General features: G+C 40.7%; 1 protein-coding gene across 4 annotated transcripts in view; it reads left to right on the top strand.

Annotated features, from left to right (window-relative positions):
- Positions 1 to 4,269: 4,269 nt before the first annotated feature.
- Positions 4,270 to 12,981, top strand: part of rhobtb4 (Rho related BTB domain containing 4) — a 64,789-nt gene continuing 56,077 nt past the window's right edge. For 2 of the 4 annotated variants that reach the window (XM_084729038.1, XM_084729035.1), the window contains exons 1-2: positions 4,270 to 4,423; positions 5,140 to 5,293. The gene's annotated coding sequence lies outside the window, so the exon portion shown is untranslated. The other 2 variants (XM_084729037.1, XM_084729036.1) reach the window with 2 other exon arrangements.

The raw sequence follows: 12,981 nt of genomic DNA, 5'->3' as shown, positions 1-12,981 counted from the left end.
ACTTTGAGATAAAGGTTCGGTACACCTGTGTGAGCCATGAGGAAGAGACGGGACAAAGAGCCTAATGAGAGCAGAGAAATGGGCAAACTGAATACACGTAGTCACGTGACCTTCAGTGTGTGTCAGCAGAACTTAGGAAACATTTATAATAGAAATGAGGCATATATTTTAGCCTTCACAGGAGTAGTTTATCTAGACAAGTTGCAGTTTACAACCATGTCTGTATAATATATGTAGTGAAGGCTTTGAAGAAATTTAATCGGAATGCATGATGAATTTGCAGAATATTATGATGTCACAGTGAAGTTGACCTTTGACGCCATCACTTCATCATTTTATCCTAATTGACATTTGTGATTATTTTGTCCTTTTTGACCTCCAAAATCAGTTCATACATGAGTGCAAGTAGACGTGTACCAAGTCTGAAGAAATTCCAAGTGTTCTTAAGATATTACATCCATGACGACTGATTGGCTGATTTTTCAACTCAGTCAAACTCAAACTCTTATACTAAAACATGTTTTTGCCAAACTATAAAATTTGTTAGATTTTTTTTTTTCTTCTTTAGATATACTTGAATCTTTGATTTTAAGAAACCTCCAAAAATTTGTATTTACAAAATTGTTCACAGTGAGCTGTGAACCTGGTTTGTCATTATTTAGATGTTTGAAAATTAAATGGTTGCAGTTGAAAATCACTTTTACCTTTATTCATTTACTCAACACTTTTGAAATACATTGTTTGGTTTCTAAAATTCAAAAGTTCAAGGTTTTTTTTTTCCAAAGAAAAGTAAATCATTTCAACAAAAGATTAAAAGTTGGAAACTTTTTTAACTTTGTTTGAAAACTTAAAGGAGCAATATGTAGTATATATCTACCTTGCCCAAATAGCAAGTTAGAGCCATAGATGGTATATAAAAATAGGTTGAATCCCTTTAATATACAGTCTATGGTTGATGTAGGTTCGTAAATGTAGTGAAGATGGTTGCCTTGAAATGATGAGTTTTCTCAAACTTTTTTCTTTACAGTGTAAAGCTGATGTTCCATCACCTGTTTTATAGTGCTGGTGTGTGTGTGTGTGTGTGTGTGTGTGTGTGTGTGTGTGTGTGTGTGTGTGTGTGTGCGTGTGTGTGTGTGTGTGTGTGTGTGTGTGTGTGCATCTATGTGTGCATCTGTGTGTGCATCTGTGTGTGCATCTGTGTGTGCGTGTGATGAGTCCCATGCCTGCTGGCCACAGCCTGAGGACGGTTGCCTAGGACTTGTATACATGCTGAGATAGGAGCAAGCCTGGGCAGGTCACTCCGTTCCCTTCAGAGGACAATGGCTGCTTCAGATGCCTGGCTGAGCAGGAGTCTTGGAGAATCTGTGAAAGACAGGGGGCCTCTCACAGACCCTCCATCGCCTGACATTTACGCTTCTGCCAAGTTCAACATACGCTCACAGAGAGTGACATTTTTTGTTTCTAGAAATGCTGATGAAGGCTGATGCTGAAATGCTTTTCTTACAGTTCAACTAAATGAGTCGACACAGTGGAGCAAATTAGAGCACTCTGTTTTTCTTGCTGTGTCATTTTGTACATTCTCATCCTGTCCCTGCTTGTTTCTAGGTGGAAATTTAATAATTTGTAATTTGATAAGATCTCCATGACCACATCTAAGCTTCACACAGGCTCTCTGGCTGTTGTCAGTAGCTTGACTTTCCTCCACACAAAGGGACCCAAAGGAACCCATACAGAAGGATGCTGGGTTGTTGGTTATGTTCCCAAATGAAGTTGGGCTCTATTAGGTACATTTCCATAGTCAGTGTGTTACCTGTCCCACCTGTGGACAGGGACAGCAGCAAAACATATTTTAGCCACCTAAGAAAAGGGCCACCAAAAAAAAAAAACATTGTCTTTGGCATCAGACTGTCTGTTTCAATGAAAACCCGCCATTATATAAACCAAATGTCATCTTCTCCTGCTCCACCAGACTCCACTGACAAAATCAGTCATTTTACCTCACAGAACATGGGAGCTGTTGCCTTCACTGGTTAATATGTTTGTGTGACTTCAGCATTTTGAAAAGGTTTAGTTTGGATTCACCAAAGTGACATGGTAGACCAAACAAAACAGCAACTCCTGTGTTTTCCAATGTAAAATGACTGATTTTGTCAATGGAGTCTGGTTTGGAGAGAGCGACATTTGTCTTATTCAGCGGTGGTTTCCTGTCAGAAAAGGCTGCCTGATAGCATACACTTAAACTGATTTGAAATTATTTTTTTAGGCGTCTAAAATAAATTTTGCTACACCTCGACTGACTGGAGAAGAGACGTAATAGTTCAGTTCTGTATGCTCCCATTACCGCTGTCATGATGCCAGTGAGTAATTTGTTCCAGAGGTGATGCTGTGATTTTACAGGGCATCTCCTGGGTATCAGTGTCAGCAGAGTTTGGCTAATTAAGAAGGTGTTCATAACAATGACTCTTCCATGGATTTTCACATATTAAATATAGCCAAATAAACCATCTGAATACACAGACAGGACACACATGGCAGATGATTGACTGAGTGATTAATAGTTTATACTTAGAGCTTATGTGTACTGCAGTATCTGTACTGAACAATGGCTGTAGGCAGCATACTCCCTGTGGGTGGCGACCTACTGCACTGCACAATAGGTATTAGATTTGAACATCCACCCAAATACTTTTAAAATGAACTGGGTGGGAAGTTGCAAAAATGCTTTCAACTAAATGCACACAGTGAATTGTGTAATGTTATGCAACCTGGCACAAACAGGCAGATCCAGCAGGTCAGCAGTGTGACCTACTGAGCAAAGACGACCTGCAGATCAGCTGAACATCCTCATGTGAATAAAGTATCACATTGCATTGTGGATAAGGACCAACTGACACTTATTTTCATTACTGATTGACAAGTTTGCCAAAGACAAATCTAAGGGGACGTTCTCACATTTCTTGTTTTGTCTAACCAACAGTCCAAAACCCAGAGATATTTTTTTTACATCATAGAAACAAACAACTATTCGTATTTGTGAAGTCTGTGTATTTTATTCTTAAAGAAATAACTGAAAGGTCTAATGTGTAAGATTTGTGGGGATTTATTGGCAGAATATGGCAGAAATGGAATATAATAGTAATAGTTAATATGTTTTCACAATCAGCTGAAAAAAAGAATAGTTTTGTTGTTGTTTTATTTTTACATTAGATTACAACTTTTATCTGATGGCACAGGTCCTCTTCCACTGAGTCTGCCATTCTGCATTGTCATGTTTCAACAGTAGCCCAGAAAGGACAAACCAAACACTGGGTCTAGAGAGGGACCTTCGCAATCTGCAAGAGTTACTGTAGTTTCTCCTACACACCAGGAAGGGGAGAGTGAGACGAGGCGTTGCAATCTGTAAGCTCACTGTTAAAATCCCACTAAATCCTAAACACTGGTCCTTTAAATTATGAACTGATTATCAAAATTATCCACTGGCTACTCTAATTGTGCATATAAGATGATAAGATAAGATGAGACAAGATACGATGAACTTTATTGATCCCATGCTGGGGAAATTCACTTGTTACTGCCACGGTGATTGATTGTTGGAAACAAAACAAATGAAATAAAGCTAAAAATTATGCTTGGTTTGTCCATTCCCGGCTACTGTAGAAACATGGCCCTCATGCAAGAGGGCCCACGCCCTCTGCAGATCTAAACGGCTCGTTCTAAGGCAACAAAAATAAAATCTTATTTTCAGGTGGTTATACATTAATGTGACATGCTTGTGAATATTATATTGGTTTTCTGCCATAATCTGCCAATAAATCCCCCTAAATCTTACACACTGGACCTTTAAGTAATTTTTTGAAGCAGAAAATAGTTATATTTATTTTATTATTAATTGTTTCTTCTCTAATTGTGCATAAGATAACTTTACTCATCCCACACTGGAAATTCAGTTTTTACTGCTACAGTGATTGATATGTAATAATAATAATAATAATAATAATAATAATAATATAAATAGAACGTACTGTAAAATCTCTGTTTAGAATATGAGATGCACAACTATGAGTCTTTAAAAGAACATCATCCATTTCCTCAGTGTCTGTAGGATTATGAGTGATGTTTTACCAGCTCCTGGTCACGTCCTCACCGTCCTGCTGGAGGATGGCACTCTGCACTTTATGAATGGATGGGTGTGGCAGTGGTGACTAGCAACGAGTCTGTCGTCACTGCGCTGCCTGACAGACGCTGGCGTGCTGTGGCTGAAGGCTGGTCTAGAGTGAAACATAACTGGGCTCTGCCTGCCACAGCCTGGGAGAGACAACCAGAGGAGGAGAGGGGAGGAGAGGAGACAGAGAGACAGGGAGACAGAGACAGCGGCGTGAAGCCCACTCCCCAGCGAGGACTAAAACTTCTGGCGAGACATTTGGTGAGACAGGGGGACGTGGATAGTAACAAAGAAGGTGCGGGAGAACAAAAGGCAAACGGACTTTTATTTTAGGGTGTCATTTTTTAGCATGGGAAGTAAACATCAAATACACGAGATCAGATGAGATCAGACAGATGTGACGAGGATGAGATGCATGCGAGCTGATAAAAAAGAAATCCCTCTGATGTAAAGTCGAATCATTATTTAAGACAAAAAAAAAAAAAAGAGTCATCCAGCCATGTCGAGCAGCACTGCTGTGCAAAAACAAACAGAGACAAAAGAAAGTCGAGCCAAGGCAAGGGTCCCCTCCTCCATGTGCTCCCTCCTTGTAGGTGTGACAGACAGAAACAACAAAGGGACGTGGAAAAAACTCGCATCAGGACCACAGGCGGACACCAGCCCAGACTGATCGCGCAGCAGCACAATAGCAGCAAACAAGAGCATGTCTGCAGGTTTTGCAATATGCAGCAGTCTTCATGTAATTACATTCCTCCTGGCGTCTCTCGGCTGCAAAAGTCGGGAGTGTTTTTCTTCTTCTGTCACTTCTGGCAGATCTTCTTCACCAAACACGCGCATTTAGAGAGCAAGCCGATAATTTGAGGACGTTTCAAGTCCGGGCTGAGAGGGAATGAGGGTTAAAACGTGAGTTATGATTAGATGTTGTCATCCAGAGGAATGCATGCTCTGAAGTGATCGCATGTGTTTGTGCCTTGCAGTTTAATGGGGAGAAGCGAGAAGAGAGACGCGCTGCCTAGAATAAAGTGAAGGGAAAAGAGCAGCGGGGACAGACGGAGGAGAGGTGTGAACTGAAGAGTGGACGTCGAGGAGAAAGAGATCTGAACTGATTCCAGAGGTGGATGTCTTTCAAAGGTGGGAGGAATTATTTTACATACTACTGTACTGTGTTATTTAACTTGTGATGTGAAACTGTGCTCGCGACGGCAAAACGGCGCACAATGCAGAGCACATGTGGAGAAATAAGCTGCATGACGGTTCAGTTAGTTCGGACTTATCGACAAAGCTCAGGTTGGATTTGAACTGCCTTTTAACATCTGTTTAAACATCTGCTCCGGATATCAGTGTGCGAAGCTTTTTGGGAAATATCAGCTCAGACGTCTTAAGGCATATTTGCAAAAATTTAAAAACATAACAAACAAACAAAAAAAACTTATGAAGTTATTAACTTTTTTATGTTTAATGCTTACAACTGTGTGAAAACTAACGTTTATATGGAGGTGTGTCACTTTGCAGACCCAATTTTTCACACTGATAAAAGTCATGTGGCTTCTGTCCTAAAACAGCAGTTGGGGAAAACTTTTACTTTCTGTTATGCTTTGGTTCCTTTTTCTTTTTAAAATATAGCCAGTAAATCAAGTAAATTTTCTAAATCATCACAGAGTTATCATATCATAAATTTTCATATAGTGCAGATGTAGACTGTACTCTTTATATTATTAAATACTGCAGCGGATGTAGTCATTTTAAGGCAATCGCAGACACGGGCCCCTCCACATCCCCTACTGTCTCCCTTGAATAAGTGTGGAAGATTAGTTGAGGAGTGTCACATCTCTGGGAATGAAGCTGTTCTGTAGTCTGGTGGCACAGCAGCAGATACTTCTGTATCTCTTGCCAGACTGCAGCAGGGTGAACAGGCTGTGGGCTGGGGTGGGTTTTGTCTTTTAGAATTCTCCCACTTCCTTCTTTTTTTTTCAGCACTGCTGGGGTCGTTTTTTTTAGCAGTCTGTACACCAAGCCAAACTGATTGTTTACACAAGTTGGCTACTCTTGAATAATTTCTGCAGATGATTAAGATCATGGAATTGTCCAAGACACCCTGAGACACTCATGAATTAATCATTCTGATGTCATTTTAGAGTTTGGATTAGAAAAGAAGGACACAGTTAATAAGCGAAAAGTTAAAAACAAACAAACAGAACACTTTCTTCACCATAAGTTTCTCACACATTTTATGGAGCCTTTGGTAGCTTGGGGTATTAGGGAATTGCTGACCTTTGTGTAATGGTTAAGTCCCTCACCTGTATTTACAGAGACTCAACAGTGAGCAAGCGCTAAGGCAACTGTGGTGAGGAAAAACTTCCTTTTAAGGGGCAGAGTGAGTAGTCTCACAATATTACAACAAGGGATGATAGGCAATGATGCCTAAATACTTAAATCAGGGGTGCTAAACATATGGCCCGTGGTCCAGAACCAGCCCTCCAGTTGGTTCCTATCCAGCATAGATGACTTTGCAAAGTGTAAAAAATTGCAGTCCAGAATACAGTTCTCTGCAAAAACAATAAAAAGGTATTGTGGTCAAATTTAAAGATGCTGAACATTGTGCAAAATATTGCAATCAGCAGCTTCAATAAAAAATAATCTGCAGACATCTTCATGGTTGAACCCTGTTGCCAAGGCACTTCCAAAACTTTTGATTTGTAAATGGTTTGTAAGACCGGGGATAATTTCACCTTCTGGCTTCCACTTAAGTTGTGTGGTGATTCAAGAACAGGAGTGGAAATGTGCAGAAAATTAAAAGACTTTCCAGATCTCGACAAGTTGTTTGAATCATGAGGAAGTAAAATACAACACTAGCTTAACAGACTGTTCATCATCTGTTTTGTAAATAGATGATTCATTAATTGTGAACATTTTCAGAATGTACTTGTGCTTCTTATCACCAAAAAAGGGGAAAATTTGGAGGTGTTGTTATTTATAGCTTATTATGCAATGGTCTTACTTGTACGGCCCACTGTACATGGCCCATGAACTAAAATGAGTTTGTCATCTCTGACTTAACTGCTGACAATCTTAATATCATCTGACCATAAGTCTCTTACTCCCTTCTCACACGCTGTGTATTTCTCTGTGGGAATATTTAGAAAAAGGCTGCATTAGATAACTGTCTCAGGTCTGTTCTGTAGTACTTTAATCAGGCTCCTTTTTGTGATACATTAATCAGTCGGTGAGTCAGTGCATGTTGCAAAAGTTTTATTTGCTTGTCTTGGTTAAATACAGAATCAGATATCAGCACCACCTGCAGCCTGGATGAGAGTCCAGCTTGAAGACATAGCTGGGGAGTGGAGTCATTCAGTGTCCACAGAGCCAAACAGTGGCTGCTAAAGCCCACAAAGGCCAAAGTATGGAAGGAAACTTGGTATCTCTGACAACAGCCAAACCGCCATCCAGCTATCAGTTCCACCAATGCCCACAAGAGTTGAATATTTCCAATTTTTTTTTGGCTCCTTTCTCTTCATTCTTTCCTGCACTGTGAGCGGAGAACAGATGGTGGGTGTGGGGGGATGGTCTGATAGAGCTGACATCAGTTCCTCGGCTCCGTCCAACTCCTCTGTGTTTTTCTATCAGCTGTGGAATTTGAACCATTCTTCCTTTGGGGTGAGGCCCGTCCCTCTGTCTGCCCCTGCTCAGAGGAGTAGGTTGAATCCAGAGTAGGCTGTGTGAGTGAGTGTGTGTGTGTGTGTGTGTGTGTGGTTAAATGGGGCTTTCCAGTAGGGTTGCACACCAAACATTCCTGGCTGCTGGATGGCCGACGAGTGGGCCAAGTCCACACAGCTGGGAGTCATATAAGAAGCTGTGTCTTTGTGTGAATTGAGCAATATCTTGCGCGCACATTCGGTCACATGTGCACAGAAACACATAACAGAGTCTGCTTCGAGCACACACCTCCTTACAGCTGGATCCAGAATGAGTGGATAGTTTGTATGTGCATGCATGTATATATGCAGGAATGGAGAGCTGTAATTATTAATTATTAATTATTTGATGTGGGGTGTATGAGGTGCTTATCCATAGGCAGTGCATTGCTACAGTAGAGTCCCAGTGTAGGAAGCTTAGCAATATACTGCTGTCGTACATATAATTGGGATTACATAATCATAGTACAAAAAACTAACTATTATCAACTGAGATTACATTTCAAAAACGTGTAATCAGATCACAGTTATATCATCAAAGATTGCGCAACTACATTTTTGATAACATTTCCAAGTTTAAAATTATTAGATTTTTTATAATAAACATGCTCTAATAACTCAAAAAAGCATGTATCACATACAGGGTTTCTGAGACAGTTGCTCCACAAAAAAGAACTGTACACAAAAATACAAGTCTCATTTTTGTGGCTGCATCAAGTCTTTTTTAGTGTAATTTGCAGTATTTTAAATCTTTGATGCAATCCAAAGTAATCCAAAAGTATTCAGATTAGGTTACTTTTTTGGTAATCTGATGGACTACGTTACTAATTACAAACATTTCCATGTAATTTCTATGTAGCAACTGACTACATTTCACAGAAATCTGACCAAACCCTGCTCGATCTGTTAGTTAGTTTCTGTTATTCTCTGACGTCAGTGTTTTAAACGGTTAGTTTGGATTCACTGAATACAGACAAACTAACAGATCGAGGCAGCAGCTTCCATGTTCTGCGAGTTAAAATGAGTGATTTTTGCCAATGGAGTTTGTTGGTTTGGAGAGAGCCAGATTTTGCTTATAAAATGGCAGTTTCCCATCAGAAAAAAAGTTGTCTGATGGCAAAGTAAAGCACTGAAAACATTCTAAATATAGTGTGCACTTATTCTGATAGAGATTTCTTTTTTAGATGGACCTTTTTTAAATAGCTAATATACATTTGTATACATATAATATACAGTTGTTGGTCCTGTCCACTGCAGCACATTGCTGAGCTTGCTCTTGCTACGCCTCTCTACTGGGATTGTACTGATCTACCATAGCTGTTTACCATAACTAATACACTGACTATAGATAAGTACCTGACACAACCCTACATCAGATAAACCTAACTATCCCTTTAAAGAGTTAAAGTTGTCCTCATATAGGGCCACTCAAATGCACACACACCCATGCATCCATAGAGGCCAACACAGGCATTCATACATAGAAAAGGAAAAAAAACAAAAAACTAACAGACTCTCACAGTCGCCGTACAACAGTGTCTTCTTCTCTTACCAGCACCACATGATGTTTGTCCTCTTAAGTAAGTTTTGGAAGGAGAGAAAACGTGGTGGGGGGGAGAAAGAGAGAGAGAAGCGAGCGATTGTGCTGGTGATGGCAACTGTACAGTTTGTTTCTCTCTTACTGGCTGCCTCTTTGGTTGTTTTTTAAACAGGGTGTCAGTGAGCGAAGAATGTGTATGCAAGAGCAGAGAGCAGAGCGAGACAGAAAGGGGAAAGTTAAGGAGTAAGAATAGGCCTTGTATATGGGAAGAAGAAGAGAAGAGAAGAGAAGAGAACTGAGAATGAATAGGAGAGAAATAGAGCTGTGGAGAGCAGAAAGAATGGAGTAAAAAGGAGTACAGATCCTGAGGAAGAGGGACGCGAAGGGGCTTTTTTGCTGAGGGGAAATGAGAGCAGAGCAGGCTGAGGGAGTGAGAAAGTGTACGAAGAGAGAGAGAGCAAGTGAGAAGGAGAGTATTGTCAGACGCTAGATTGCATTTGACTGTAAACATAATGAGTCAGAGGGCAAAACATGTTGCTTGAACCTTCGTTCACCTCACACATTTTTCACTTTCCCTGCTGCCTCTCTTAAGTTTTGAACGGGAAAAATTATAAAGTTTTCAATAGAGAAATCAAAATAGAAACAGTTAACCCTCCCCTTCTTCCCACAATGTTCAAGGATGCAGAAAAAGCTTTCTTCTTAGCTTCTCAAACCAAAAAAAAATGATTCCACATGTAAAAATCTGTTGAACATCTGTATTAACTTCCTCAAATGTGGTAATCCACCGCGCTGTGTCACCAACACTCCCACTCTCTCTGTTTTTGTTGTACGTGTGTCAGTGAGTATGATTAGCTTTATAGGCCTCTGCAGCTGGTCTGAATTACAGTCAGCAAACAAATGTCATTTTTAGTCAGTGCCTGGTTGCATAAACCATCTTAAGTTTCAAAGTTTGTCCCCTAAGCAAAAAATTTCCCAAAGCTAATGGTTTGACTTCGGAGTGTTGCATAAAGCCCTGTAGGCTGTCTCTTTGCCGAAGTGTTTAGACTGATCCAGTGTCTGAAATCACATACTGTACACTGTATTGAAGTAAACCCATGTTAGATGTGATAGACAGATGGTTCATCCAATCACCTGCCAAGTGTTTTATTTGAAAGTACCTGCCCTTTTCCAAACACTTTCTGAGGAGGACTTCCCAGATGGTCCTGTGTAACCATCTGGTGTGTTCGATGAGTATGCACCTTGTCTACTATCGATTTCATACTGAGGTTTTGGACATATAACAAAATCTGACATACTGTTGCTATTATTGTTAGCTACATAAGCTAACACACTTAGTTAGCTTGTTCAGCTAGCTTTTCCAAAATGGACAATAAAGAGAAGAGGGAAAAAAAATGTTGTAGCTCCTGCTCCTCCTCATTCACTATAAATTCAGTCACTGTCTCATGTTCCACAAATTATTTCACTTTAAGTGCATAAACACATAAACCCCTTAGGCACTCATTTTTCCTAAGATATCCTTAGATGAAAATTTAAGGGAAACCTTAGCCTGCATGGTTTTATGCAATGGAACAGTGGTACACTAGAATAAAAATAACATTGATGTAAAATCACACACATATGCCTGCAACTGTGTTATTTTATTATCCCAATACCCTGCATGTCTATATTTCACGATTTCTAGTGTGTAGGCGGTAAAACACACCTTTACAAGGCCAGACAGCTCATGTGTGAGGGATTGAGCTGTTTGTGTGTGTGTGTGGTGAGAGACTTGGATAAGAAGGTGTTGCGTCCCCCAGTGAGGACAGGACAGGACAGGACAGGGCAGGGCCGGACCATGGCCAGAGGGCGAGAGGAGATAAGAGAGCCGGTTCATTTCAGGGAGGGTGTCTTCATCCGGTCATGGACGCTTGCTCAGGCGGACTGGTCTGAGGCCAGGGGGAGGGGGGGTTGTGTACAGGATGGCAGCACTGATAGGGAGGTGTATTACACAATATCACTGCTGACAGAACATTAGGAGAGAATTTTGGGCCAAAGGTTTTACGCAGCAAGAATTCTTTCATTTTTTTTAATGGTTAGTGTGCTTTGGGTTGTGATTAATTAACAAAAACACACAATTTTCCTTGTATATGACAACTCTTACACACGTAGTTCCTAGTACAGCTCTGGGCTAAGCTTTTAGGCACAGCTAGTAACTACCTCAAATGCATTAAAACTAAAGTAACAAGCCTGTTTTGAAAATATGAGGAGTAGAAATACAGATATATGTGTTTAAATGTAGGGAGTAAAAGTAAAAAGCTGGCAGAAAAAAACTCCGTGCAAGTAAAGTAGATACCTGAAAACTATTTAATTACAGTAATGAAATATTTGTACTTTGCTACTTCCCACTTGGAATATGACGGGTGAGGAGCTGTTTTTGTCCTGTGCCACAACACAGCCATACCAGCAGTGTTGACTGTACCATTCCCCGAGTACCATTCCCTGCTTCCATTCACACATGACCCCATGCCGGAAATATTCCTGATCATTCCAGGAATGGACTGCATGTGTGTTTCTTAAACCCACCTCAAAAAATCTCAACTTTAGTGGTTGTTTCTTGTCTTCAGGAAACTCCACCTGGTCACATGCTGGACATTGTGTGGCTTCAGAGTGACAGATTACCGCAGGCCGGAGATAGGACAGGGTCAGGTTCAGGGTCGGCTAGCATTCCAGCCAAAGAGGAACAAGCCTGTTCTCTTAAATAAAATGGCTGGTGGATTGATATTTAAAAAAGTGTCTGACGGGGGGCTCTGAGGTTTTAGACTGGAATATGCACAAACGTAATGTGTCTTAATCAATAATAAAGATTACTGGGTTTATGTTTGTGGGCACTTGCATTTGTGTGCAGAACAAGACGTGTTATGCCACAGACACCAAGAGGCACAGCTTGGTTGCTTGGCTGTAGCTCCTCTCTATTTATGTTCTTGTTTGTGTTTGTGTTTGTGTGTGTGTGCTTCTGCTTCTGTGCATCATGGTAGTGTGGGTCTATCACTGCTACAAATATATCTTCCTGTGTATCTGCGTGTGTATGATTATGCATGCATATTTTTGTATGTGTGCAACTCTATATGCAATTTGATCCCTGGGTGTCTCTTTCTTTAGCATCTGCTCCCCTCGTTTGTGGCGGAAAGCCGATCCCCTTGGGTGAATTGGCTCCAAAGTCATATGACTGACGATATGCCAGCTAGGTATTTGTGTGCACATGTGCTGCAATCACAGATTGCATTTCAGACCATAGGAGGTCGTCTGAGGGTTTTATTAAGATACTGGTGCATGTACTGTATTGTATGGTATATAAGTGCTTGGATGGGTTTGTTGTCCATGCTACCCTACAGGACGTAAGAAGCCCAACCCACGCAGTAACTACTTCCACTTTATGTCTGTACGGGAGCAAACAGCCCCATATGTCTGGCTTCTGTGTTGTTCACATGCAGTGATAATCTCTAGTGTCTCTCAACGCCTGCAAGCCTTGGCTGTCTCTTTGTCTTCCTGTTTGTTTTCACGTTTCTTGTCTGCCTGTCTATCCACCTGCCTTCCTGTAATAACTTGCA

This window comes from Lutjanus erythropterus, chromosome 10 (genome assembly GCF_056507025.1).
Source record: "Lutjanus erythropterus isolate fLutEry1 chromosome 10, fLutEry1.hap2, whole genome shotgun sequence".
In the NCBI taxonomy this organism is placed as follows: Eukaryota; Metazoa; Chordata; class Actinopteri; order Lutjaniformes; family Lutjanidae; genus Lutjanus; species Lutjanus erythropterus.
This window is presented reverse-complemented; position numbering and strand designations above follow the sequence as displayed.